Genomic DNA, 11,206 nt, shown 5'->3' with positions numbered 1-11,206 from the left:
GGCCAATTTGTGGAAATGTCTTGGGAGCAATTTTAACCTCATCTATCTGGTGGCATTTTTCACTTCCTGCTTAAAAGGAGAGATGGCTGATGTTGTAGTGGTTGCAGAATGTATTTGTTAAGGGAGTCTTCGTAGTCTTCTATATGTTAACTTCAAGTCTTGATTAACTATTTGTAACTATAGTAAGAAGTCTTATAACACCAGGTTAAAATCCAACAGGTTTGTTTCAAATCACTAGTTTTCGAGCACTGCTCCTTCCTCAGGTGAATGAAGAGGTAGGTTCCAGAAACATATACACAGACAAAGTCAAAGATGCAAGACGATACTTTGAATGCGAGCATTTGCAGGTAATTAAGTCTTTATAGATCCAGAGAGAGGGATAACCCCAGGTTAAAGAGGTGTGAGTTGTCTCAAGCCAGTACAGTTGGTAGGATTTTGCAAGCCCAGGCCAGATGGTGGGGGATGAATGTAATGCGACATGAATCCCAGGTCCCGGTTGAGGCCGTACTCATGTGTGCGGAACTTGGCTGAAAGTTTCTGGTCGGCGATTCTGCGTTGTCGCGCGACCTGAAGGCTGCCTTGGAGAACGCTTACCTGAAGTGATCCCCGACTGGGAGGGAACATTCCTGCCTGGCCATTGTAACTATATACTTGTAACTATATACATATATAAAGTAAAGGGCCTGGAGCTATCTCCATCTCTAGATCTTGCCTCTGGCCAACACCGCAATTAGCCTAAGTCTGGTTCATGTACCTTCCTTCATCACTGTGTGGCCTGTCCTGAACCCAGTCCCAGATTAACCCTGTATATTCTAGCCCTTTATACTACAGGATGGGTGTGAAACTAACAATCAGTCCAATCATATCCATTTAAATGATCACTTTTGTCTTAATGCAGTACAATACAAAACAATGAATACGTTGCACAAGAGTATCCGGCTGTTCCCGCCAGTGAGATATTCTGGTCTCACCGACAGCACACCACCACCACGGATTTCCCGTCGGTGTGGGATGAATCCTATAGGAAATCCCATTGATGGCCAGGGGACCGAAAGTTCCTGCCACTGGCCAATGACAGGCCACCACCAGCCACTGAGAAACACGCCACGGGGTTTTTCTCCCATCAGTATGTCTCACTTGATTCAGTGACTTAACTACTCTCATCAATTATTTTTCTGAGTCTCTTCAAAGTTGTTCCTTTCATCTTTCTGTTTTAAATAATTTCTGACTGCTTTTGCAACCTTTGTTCTTCCTGGCTGACTGCCCATGTCGCTGCCTATCCTTTATCTTTTCCCTCCTCAAAACCATTCCAAGCAAGTTGCATAACAATGTGTGTGGCTGGACGTACCACCAATTTCGCTGGTTAAACCGTGACAGTGTGACCTTTATCACTTTGTGTGAGAAATTTCCAAATATCTATGCCAAAGATGCTTGGCGGGATTGGCGGGAATGGACCAGCTCCAATTTTAAAGTTATGCCCTCTTGTCATTTCCGCCTCAACAAATGTAACAATTTCTTCTTTTCTATCAGATCAATTCCTTCAATCACCTTAAACATTTCTTCTTCATCTTCTTTATTCAATGAAAAGTGAGCCTAATCTGTGCAAACATGGCTGATAATTTAATCCGTTTAACACTAGGATCATTCTCATGAGTCTGTACTAGAACACCTTCAAGGCCAATAGATCACACCTGAGGTGCAGATCCCAGAATGGAGCAAAAGGGGTCCAACCAGAACTTTATATAAATGTAACATCAACTTTTATCAGGAGGTCATGAAAAAGTAACAGCAGACAAGGTGCCAAACCGGTGGTTGATCCAATTCCATTTGTTGCCTGCTATCAGGTTAAAATGACCCTTCCAGTTTAATACTGTTTTAATTGTAGCACATGAAGGTCCTTCACCATCTCACCTGAAAACTTCCTGCCTCTGGAGCTGAAAGCTTAACGTGAGCTTTCTCCCATTTGTTTCCAGAAGCATGGAGATGGACTGATGTTCAATTGACGCAGATTAGCCAAAGGAGGCGCAAACTACAAATCACCAATGGCCATTTTATGACGGCCTGTGCCACAGTAAATTTAAAAAAAAATTTTAGAGCACCCAATTCATTTTTTCAAATTAAAGGGCAATTTAGCGTGGCCAATCCACCTACCCTGCACATCTTTGGGTTGTGGGTAGGATGGGTATGGTCGACCCATGGCATTTTCAGAACTATTCCTTCTTTTCACACGTCCATAGGGTGTATTCGAGGATTTACTACTTTGTAGTGAGTCAGGAGATTTTGGTTGGGGTGGAGATAGTTATCTCGAACCATGCGTCCCACTGGCTGGAGATGAGATCGGACGAGAGCAGAGGCCGGGATGAAGGTTTGACTCGGAGTTGTTGGTGGATGGAGGTTTTTGTGATAAGTAGTGGATGGCGATTAGGAGAATGTAGAGTTGAATCCGAATGGGAAGGTGTTGGTGGGTATATTTTGGGAAGCACTGAAGGCAGTTGTCCGGGGAGAAATTATTTCATTTAGGGCTCGTGCGGATAAGGAAAGAAGGGCGGAACATGACTGTTGAGTGAGCGAGATAGTGGAATTGGACAGGGAATATTCGAGGGATTGGCGAGGAGGAAAAGGTTGCAGGGGCAATATGAAAGGATGACAAGCGGGAGGGCGGTAGGGCAACTGCGTAGGGCAAGAGGGGTGCAATATGGGTATGGGAAGATGGCAAGCGTAGTGTATACACAGGGTGGAGGGAAGTGGGGCTGGTCAAGGCGAGGGATTTGTATTTGGAGGAATGGATCGCCAGTCTGGAAGAGCTGAGGGAGTGGGTAGAGCTGCCGAGGAGGAGTGAGTTCAGGTATCTGCAGGTTCAGGACTTTGTGCGAAAGGTCTGGAGGGGGTTCCCTAGGTTGCCGGGATACATCCTGCTGGAGCGACTGCTGCTCCCGGATGTGAAAGGGGACAGAAGATTTGGGGATATATACAAGTGGCCGGGGGAGCAGGGAGGTGAGCGGGTGGTGAAGATCAAGGAGAAATGGGACGCGGAGTTGGGAATGGAGATCAATTGCAAGGATGAGCCCGATACAGTTTAAGGTGGTGCACAGGGTGCATATGACTCAGGCGAGAATGAGTGGGTTCTTTCAGGGGGTAGCAGATGAGTGTGAGAGGTGTGGGCGGGGGCCAGCGAATTAGGTGCACGTGGCTTTGGGGTTGCAAAAAATTGAGAAGATTCTTGGCGGGTGTGTTCGTGGTCTTAGCCAGGGTAGTGGAGGAGGAGGTGGACCCAGACCCTTTGGTGGCGACATTTGGGGTTTCAGAGAAGTTGGAGCTCATGGAGAGGAGGAAGGCCGATGTTGCGGCCTTTGCCTCTCTGAATGCACAGCGGCACGTTTTGCTGGAGTGGCAGTCGGCATCGCCACCAGGGGTAGCGGCATGGTTGGGTGACCTGTACAACTTCCTGCGGTTAGAGAAGATAAAGTATGAGTTAAGGGGGTCAGCAGGGAAGTTTGAGAAAAGATGGGGGATGTTTATGACCGTGTTTGAGGAGCTGTTCGTCACAAGGGGATGGGGTTTGGGTGGTGGGGTAAAAAATCTGTATAGACTATAGTTGATTGTTGGGAAGTATGTTTATTTGCTGTAACCTGCTTTTGATACATTTTTAAAAATAAAATACATTTTTTTTTTAAATCTTTGGGTTGCGGGGGTAAAACCCACGCAAAGACGGGGAGAATGAGCAAACTCCACACGGAGAGTGACCCAGAGATGGGATCGAACCTGGGGCCTTGGCGCCGTTAGGCAGCAGTGCTAACCACTGTGCCACCGTGCTGCCCTGTGCCACAGTAATTGAAGTGGAACAGAATAATAAGAATATATATATGCATGGTAACCAAGTGACTGCCTGAAGGATCTGCACTTAACATTTGAGGCCTAGAGAAAGCAGCTTGAATAATTTTACAAAGTGGTCTGATTCTAAAGTCTTAAACTGTTTTGCAGGACATTTTGAAGACAGTAATACGTTTTCATTCTTTGCACCAAGAATGATCATTTGACAAACAACTGCTAATATTATCAGCAGAAACCATGCTGATAGGTAACAAATCAAATCCCGAGGATTTAATATTTATTAACAATTGTAGGGCAGTATGGTGGCGCAGTGGTAGCCCTGCAGCCTCATGGCGCCGAGGTCCCAGGTTCGATCCCAGCTCTGGGTCACTGTGGAGTTTGCACATTCTCCCCATGTTTGCGTGGGTTTCGCCCCCACAACCCAAAGATGTGCAGGGTAGGTGGATTGAACATGCTAAATTGCCCCTTAATTGGAAAAAATGAATTGGGTACTCTAAATTTATATTAAAAAACAATTGTATTTCTTATCTTAACTAGACACTAGAATGGTGCTGACGAGAGACACTGAAGGAGCTACAGTTGTAACTCGATGAACACAAAACTAGAGGGCCAATACCTTTAATGCTTGAATAAGGATTTCCATGAATCGTGTTGATCAAAATTGCTTTGCTGCAGAACTGTTTGTAATCGAGTGTTTTCGATCATTTATTCCGCAGCCAAATAAAACAAACATTTTAGTCTAATCGATAAGTATTAATTTAAAATTAACTTTTGGGCAAAGGTGATGGAGGGAAATAAAGCACTCAGCTTTTACAGTTTGATTTAGTGTTCAAGGGAGATGAATCAAATGGACCAGCGAACGTTAATTCACTGCAAATTTCCTTTGAAGGGAAGAAGAAATCTGTGCTCATCACTGTGAAGGAATTATATAAATGGCAGGATCACTGGGAGACGGCATTCCATGCCAGAAAATGCTATGTCATGTGGATTCCCAACAAATCCAGCATGGTAGCAGAGTGGTTAGCACAGTTGCTTCACAGTTCCAGGGTCCCAGGTTCAATTCCTGGCTTGGACACTGTGCGCACGTTCTCCTCGTGTCTGTATGGGTTTCCTCCGGGTGCTCTGGTTTCCTCCCACAGTCCAAAGATGTACAGGCTAGGTGGATTGGCCATGATAAAGTGTCCAAAAAGTTTAGGTGGGGTTACTGGGGTACAGGGATAGGGTCGAGGCATGGCCTTAAGTAAGGTGCTCTTACCAAGAGCCGGTGCAAACTCGATGGGCCAAATGGCCTCCTGCTGCACTATAAATTCTATGAAAAAGGATCCACTGACAGACAGCTTTAAGTTCTGTAATTAAAAGTCTCCAACAGGTCTCACGGTATTGAGGGGCCTCACGGTAGCATGGTGGTTAGCATCAATGCTTCACAGCTCCAGGGTCCCAGGTTCGATTCCCGGCTGGGTCACTGTCTGTGTGGAGTCTGCACGTCCTCCCCGTGTGTGCGTGGGTTTCCTCCGGGTGCTCCGGTTTCCTCCCACAGTCCAAAGATGTGCGGGTCAGGTGGATTGGCCATGCTAAATTGCCCGTAGTGTAAGGTTAATGGGGGGATTGTTGGGTTAGGGGTATACGGGTTACGTGGGTTTAAGTAGGGTGATCATTGCTCGGCACAACATCGAGGGCCGAAGGGCCTGTTCTGTGCTGTACTGTTCTATGTTCTATGTTCTAGGTCGACACACAACCCATGTCTGAGGGTTCACCTCACAAGCAATCTTCAGTGGGAATTCCACATTCAGCTGATAATTTCCAAAGCAAATAGGTTTCTTGGATTTTTGAGGATGATCTGTGGCTTTGCAACCAAAATATCAGAGTTGTAGCTCACCAAACATTTGTTCGTTCAATCCAGGGTTTGCAAATTCAGTCTCGTGCGAGAGATATAAAAAATGATTGAAGCGATCCAAAGATGTGCTGCATGATTCTGAATGGACCAGTGTGGGAAATAGAACTTGATCAAGGATTTGGAATGGGAGTCACCACAGCAAAGGGAAGAGAAAAGTGGACTTGACTATGTCAAGAACTGGAAGGAAGAATTTGTAAAAACATATTCAGCAGAATTTTCCTTCTGTGAACCTCTGGTCCGCCAACGGCCCACCCGATGGCAAGGGCTGGCCACAATGGGAAACCCCATTGGTGGGCTCCGAGAACAAAGAATCCCGCTGCCGGCAGGGCCCTCCATGCAGTAATACACTATGTTTCGAAATGGTGAGAGATTGCAGAACTCTGAGATGCAGAGGAATCTGACTGTCCGAGTGCATGAATCGCAAGAAGTTAATTTTTTTGTTTATTCATGATTGTCGGCATCACCGGCATTTATGCCACCGATAATCATTCTTGAGATTCTTGATTTGTGGCTTGTAGATGGCTTTGGGGTATCAGGAGGTGAGTTACTCATCTCCACTTTTGACATTATGATGGAAGGAAAATAATTAATGATGCAGCTGAAGATGCTGGACTGAAGGCACGATCCTGAGGAACGGCTGCAGTGACTGATCTTCAAGGACCATATCATGTTCCTTTGAGCTATATCTGACTCCAACCAGCAGAGAGTTTTCCCCCTGATCCGCATTGACTCCAGTTTTGCTAGGGTTCATTGATGCCAAGTGTGGTCAAGTGTTGCCTTGATGTCAAGGGCAGTCACTCACACCTCACCTGAAGTAAATTGATACAGCAATTAATTAGGAAAGCTAATAGAATGTTATCATTTATTGTGAAGGGAATTCAATACAAAAGGCAGATAAGTTATGCTTCAGTTGTATAGGGCTTTGGTGAGACCACACCTGGAGTACTGTGCACAGTAATGGTCTCCTTACTTAAGGAAGGAAGCAGTTCAGTGAAGGTTTACCAGACAAATACCAGGAATGGGTGGGTTGTCTTATGAGGAAAGGTTGGACAGGCTAGACTTATATCCCCTGTAGTTTAGAGGAGTAAGATGTGACTTGATTGAAACATATATAAGATCCTGAGCGGTCTTGGCAGAGTGGATGTGGAGAGAATGTTTTGCTCTTGCTGGAGAATCCAGAACTAGGGGTCACTATTTCAAAATAAGTGATCACCCAATTAAAACTGAGATAAGGAGGAATTTCTTCAGCCACGGGGTAGTGAATCTGTGGAACACTTTGCCACAGAAGGACTGTGGAGAGGAAATCGGGGTACCCAGGGGAATCCTACACATAGTTACCCAAGGCCAGAATTGAACCCAGGTCCCTGGCGCTGTGAGGCAGCAGTGATAACCATTGTGCTGCCCCCCCCCCCAGACTGTGCAAGTACCAGACTTGATAATCCCCAACATGAATAAGCCTTACCACCTCTGCTTGACATTCAAGAGCATTTCATTACTCTGTCTCCTGACAACAACAACATTCTGGCATGGCGCAACAGAACAGCATCTGAGTGGCCAATCACAATTAATCTTCTTGTACCTTTGACTTAAGTGTTCTGACAAGGCAAAACAAGTATTGTCTTGTTGCAGTCCAGTATCCTTGCTGCATCCCTCAAGTTTGTTAAGCTCATCTAAGACAAGATAAAATAAAGCATTGTGGGAATTAGAACAAATTAGCTGTCAGAGAAGAGGCCTTTTGAGTAAACGTAACATGGCAGCTGAGAGGTGAAGCTTCATTGGGAATGATTTTCCAACGTTTTCTTTTGAGGGCGTGAACGGGATAAAAGGGGAAAAAAAACCTTTTGGATGAAAAGTGTTCCTGATAATACTAAGCTAATTAAATAATTTAGACTGGGCTCACGCCTCAGTGATTGCTGTTGAATTTCATTTTGTAGAATGCAGCAATTCCGACAATGCTAATACGATGTTTTCTTTTCCTGAGCTCTGTGAGTCACTGAGATGATTTATATAGCCTTTCAAGCTATCTAATCATCCAACAAAAAGAAACATATATCGACGTGTCAAATTGAAAAGTGAATGGAAAGGAAGCTTGTTTTTATTTGGTGTGAAGCAAATCTTTCCCCTTTTGCTCAGCCTTTCTTTCCCTCACACAAGGTGCTGCAGGGTACAGACAAACTAGGGCAGCTATCCTGTGAAGTTGCACCCATTTATCCTGACTGAGACAAGGCAGCTGAAGCAAAATTGTGGCTTTAAGACTGTGACAAAAGTAAATGACTTTCCGGACAGAGGGTCTGCATTCTCTTATTTCCCATGATCAGTGTATTTTATCACGCAAAGAGGTGTGCCTTTTCTTGCCCCTTTGAGTTTGTAGCCCTATTAAACAATTCAACAGCAAGCTTTTACGAGTTTTAAAAGGGGTTATTTATTCTTACATATTCATCCTCAAGCACACAAAGATTTGAAAGAAATAACTTGTACCAATTATAGTTATCGCAGTCTGATTTACAAACTCTGATCGCCCACCTGGCATGCTTTTAACCATTTGCATGGTTTTGATCAGTTGGTACTGAAGTGAGAGTCTTTTATAGTGAAAAGTTCACAGCCGGTTGAGATGTTTCTTGTGGTTTAATTTCAAGGAGGTAGGTTCTCAGGTGAACTTGAAGCTGGAACATGTTGGGAGGAAGTCCTTCCCTCTGTTGTGACTTCCCAAATCAAGATATTGCTGTTAATTAACTTGGCTCTTTGGTGACTTGCAACTTGTTCATGGTCTGGCTTCCTGACCACTGCGCTGCTGATTCACTGACTTTCTGGTCGAACTGCCTGCAAATGGTTTGTGATCAATTTTTAAAAGCAGGAAGAAGACATAATCGTCTCATCATATGGCATTCACAAGTTCAAAGTCCCTTCAAAGGGGTGGTCTCTATATTGATCCGAAAACCCTGTGCTGTAGTTTAACAACTCTGAGATTCACCCAATCGAACGTGGATGGTGAAAATCATTATAAAATAAAGGAAGGTGATGGGGTCCATTCACTCCTGCCTGCCACCAACTGAGATTCTATTTCCCCTTTTGTTCAGGATGAACCTCGGAGACAGGCAAACTAGAGATTTAATAGTCTGCTTGTTTCAGTCCATCCTTAAACAAAGAGATGTGTGAAATTCCTCGATGGCTGTGAATGCCCACATTTGGACAGCACGGTAGCATTGTGGATAGCACAATCGCTTCACAGCTCCAGGGTCCCAGGTTCGATTCCGGCTTGGGTCACTGTCTGTGCGGAGTCTGCACATCCTCCCCGTGTGTGCGTGGGTTTCCTCCGGGTGCTCCGGTTTCCTCCCACAGTCCAAAGATGTGCAAGTTAGGTGGATTGGACATGATAAATTGCCCTTAGTGTCCAAAATTGCCCTTAGTGTTGGGTGGGGTTACTGGGTTATGGGGATAGGGTGGAGGTGTTAACCTTGGGTAGGGTGCTCTTTCCAGGAGCCGGTGCAGACTCGATGGGCCGAATGGCCTCCTTCTGCACTGTAAATTCTATGATCAGATGTGTCTATCTATGATTTAATTAGTTATTGGCTTGAGATGTGGATATGTCTGTAGCTCAAATGCCAAAGACCGACCCATACCCTGGTGTTATTCTGAGTGGATTATTCAAGGATTTGGCAGGCACAACCGGCCAAATAGCATCCTAAGGTGCTATGTATTTTTGCTGCAGGAGTTCAAAGATTCCGGGTTGTTGCTCTAATGCTACTTTGGCAGAGTGTTGCTGCTTTTTGGATGAGGCATTAAATCAAGGCCTCAACTGTCCTCTCAAGTGAATGTAAAAGACCCCATTCCTTCTGAAGAAGAACAGGGGAGTTATCCCTGGTATCTCTCAGATGACACCACAAAACAGATTATCCGGCCGTCGTCGTGCTGATATTTGTGGGAGTTTGCTCTGTGCCACATTTCCTGCGTTACAACAGTGGCCACACTTTACAAGTATTTATTATTAATGGTTATCCTTCACCAATGAGGTTGATTGACTTCCATGGATCCAAAGTTGGTTGATGAGGCCAAGAAGGGATTTGGGGAGTTATGGCAGATTGGGCAATTGTTGTCATGTGGGGTATGTGGCATTTGTGTCATCAGTTCAGGTCAGGACGTGTTCGTCTCGCCGCTTTTGCTCTTCCTCTTCATCTTGTTATCGTTGGGTCTCAAAACACTGGGGTCTTTCCCACAGACCCTGCCACCAACCGGTTTAGCCCAAGGTGATGGTCTCCCACAACGTTTTTGGCATTGCATTTCTTCTCGCTGGCTTACAGCTCATCCTTGAAGCACTTCTTTTGTCCTCCTCTGATGCATCTGCCCTGACTGAGCTAGGAGAAAATGACCCTGATACCTGACATCTCAACCATATGACCAACCGAACGAAGCTGAAGTTAAATGGCCATAGCCTCAATGCCTGTGGTGTCTGCTTGTGGGCAACACTGCTGTTGATGCATCTGTCCTCCCACTTAATGTCCAATTTTTTCCTCCGGCAGTGTTGATAGTATGACTCCAGTGCTTTGAGGTGCCTCCTATATGTTGCCCGTGTGTCAGCCCTGTACAGTAAAGAAGGGATCACAATCGCATGAGGCACATGCAATGGCCAAAATGGCTGCGACAAGGGTGACCCCACATTTGGGATTTCCAGTATCTTAATTCTGCTGCCTGCCATCCGATGGGCTACCCAGATGGGAGGAAAGCAGAGCATAGTGGGCCGCTCCAGAACCGCTTTCCCCCGCGTCTGGAGCGCTGACACGCGGTGTCCACACAACTCACTCCGGCCATTATCTAACTGGCGGTGGCGGCGGAGGAGGCGGCCTCACCATGGAGCTCAGGACTCACTTGGTCAGAAGAGTGGCCGGCATGAAGCCGCCTCATCCTTTCAGACTGTACAGAGGAGGCCGGGGAGGAGGAGGATGAGGCGGCAGCAACACAGGCAGGGGAAAGGTAGGAGCTCCCAGCAGCAGTGGTGGGCGGGATCCAACGGGTAATGGTTACGGAGAGACGGGAGGAGGAGAAGGGCTGGGAGCCTGGGAGTTACAGCTCTACCTGGGCTCAAAGGCCACATCACTGTCCAACTCACTGCCACTTCATCTGGCGCCACGCTGGTTCAACACACACAGCGGTTTCAAGTGCCCAATCTGTTCAAAATCTGGAGCTTCCGATGAGATGGAGATGTACTTTATAATGTGTCTCAGCAAACCATAACTCTCCTATAACGGTGATGTCACACCTGCTCGTGTGAAACTTTAGTGCTTCATTAGCACTTGAATTCTGAGATGGCGCCGGAGCATGGCAACTCTCTGTGAGCTCTACCGTATGGATCCTCTTCCTACCTCTTTTATAACTGTTATTTCTAGTACGTTCTATGTGTTCATGTATGGAGCGATGAGTCTGCATTGTACACAGAACAATACTTTTCACTGTACCCCAGCACATGTGACAAGAAATAAATCAACA

General features: G+C 45.8%; 1 pseudogene; it reads left to right on the top strand.

Annotated features, from left to right (window-relative positions):
* Positions 1-10,434: 10,434 nt before the first annotated feature.
* On the top strand, positions 10,435-10,999 carry LOC119972913 (annotated as a pseudogene).
* The last annotated feature ends 207 nt before the right edge of the window (positions 11,000-11,206 follow it).

This window comes from Scyliorhinus canicula, chromosome 10, assembly GCF_902713615.1.
Source record: "Scyliorhinus canicula chromosome 10, sScyCan1.1, whole genome shotgun sequence".
Lineage (NCBI taxonomy): Eukaryota > Metazoa > Chordata > Chondrichthyes > Carcharhiniformes > Scyliorhinidae > Scyliorhinus > Scyliorhinus canicula.
Note: the sequence above shows the minus strand (reverse complement) of the source record. Positions and strands in the feature narration are given on the sequence as shown.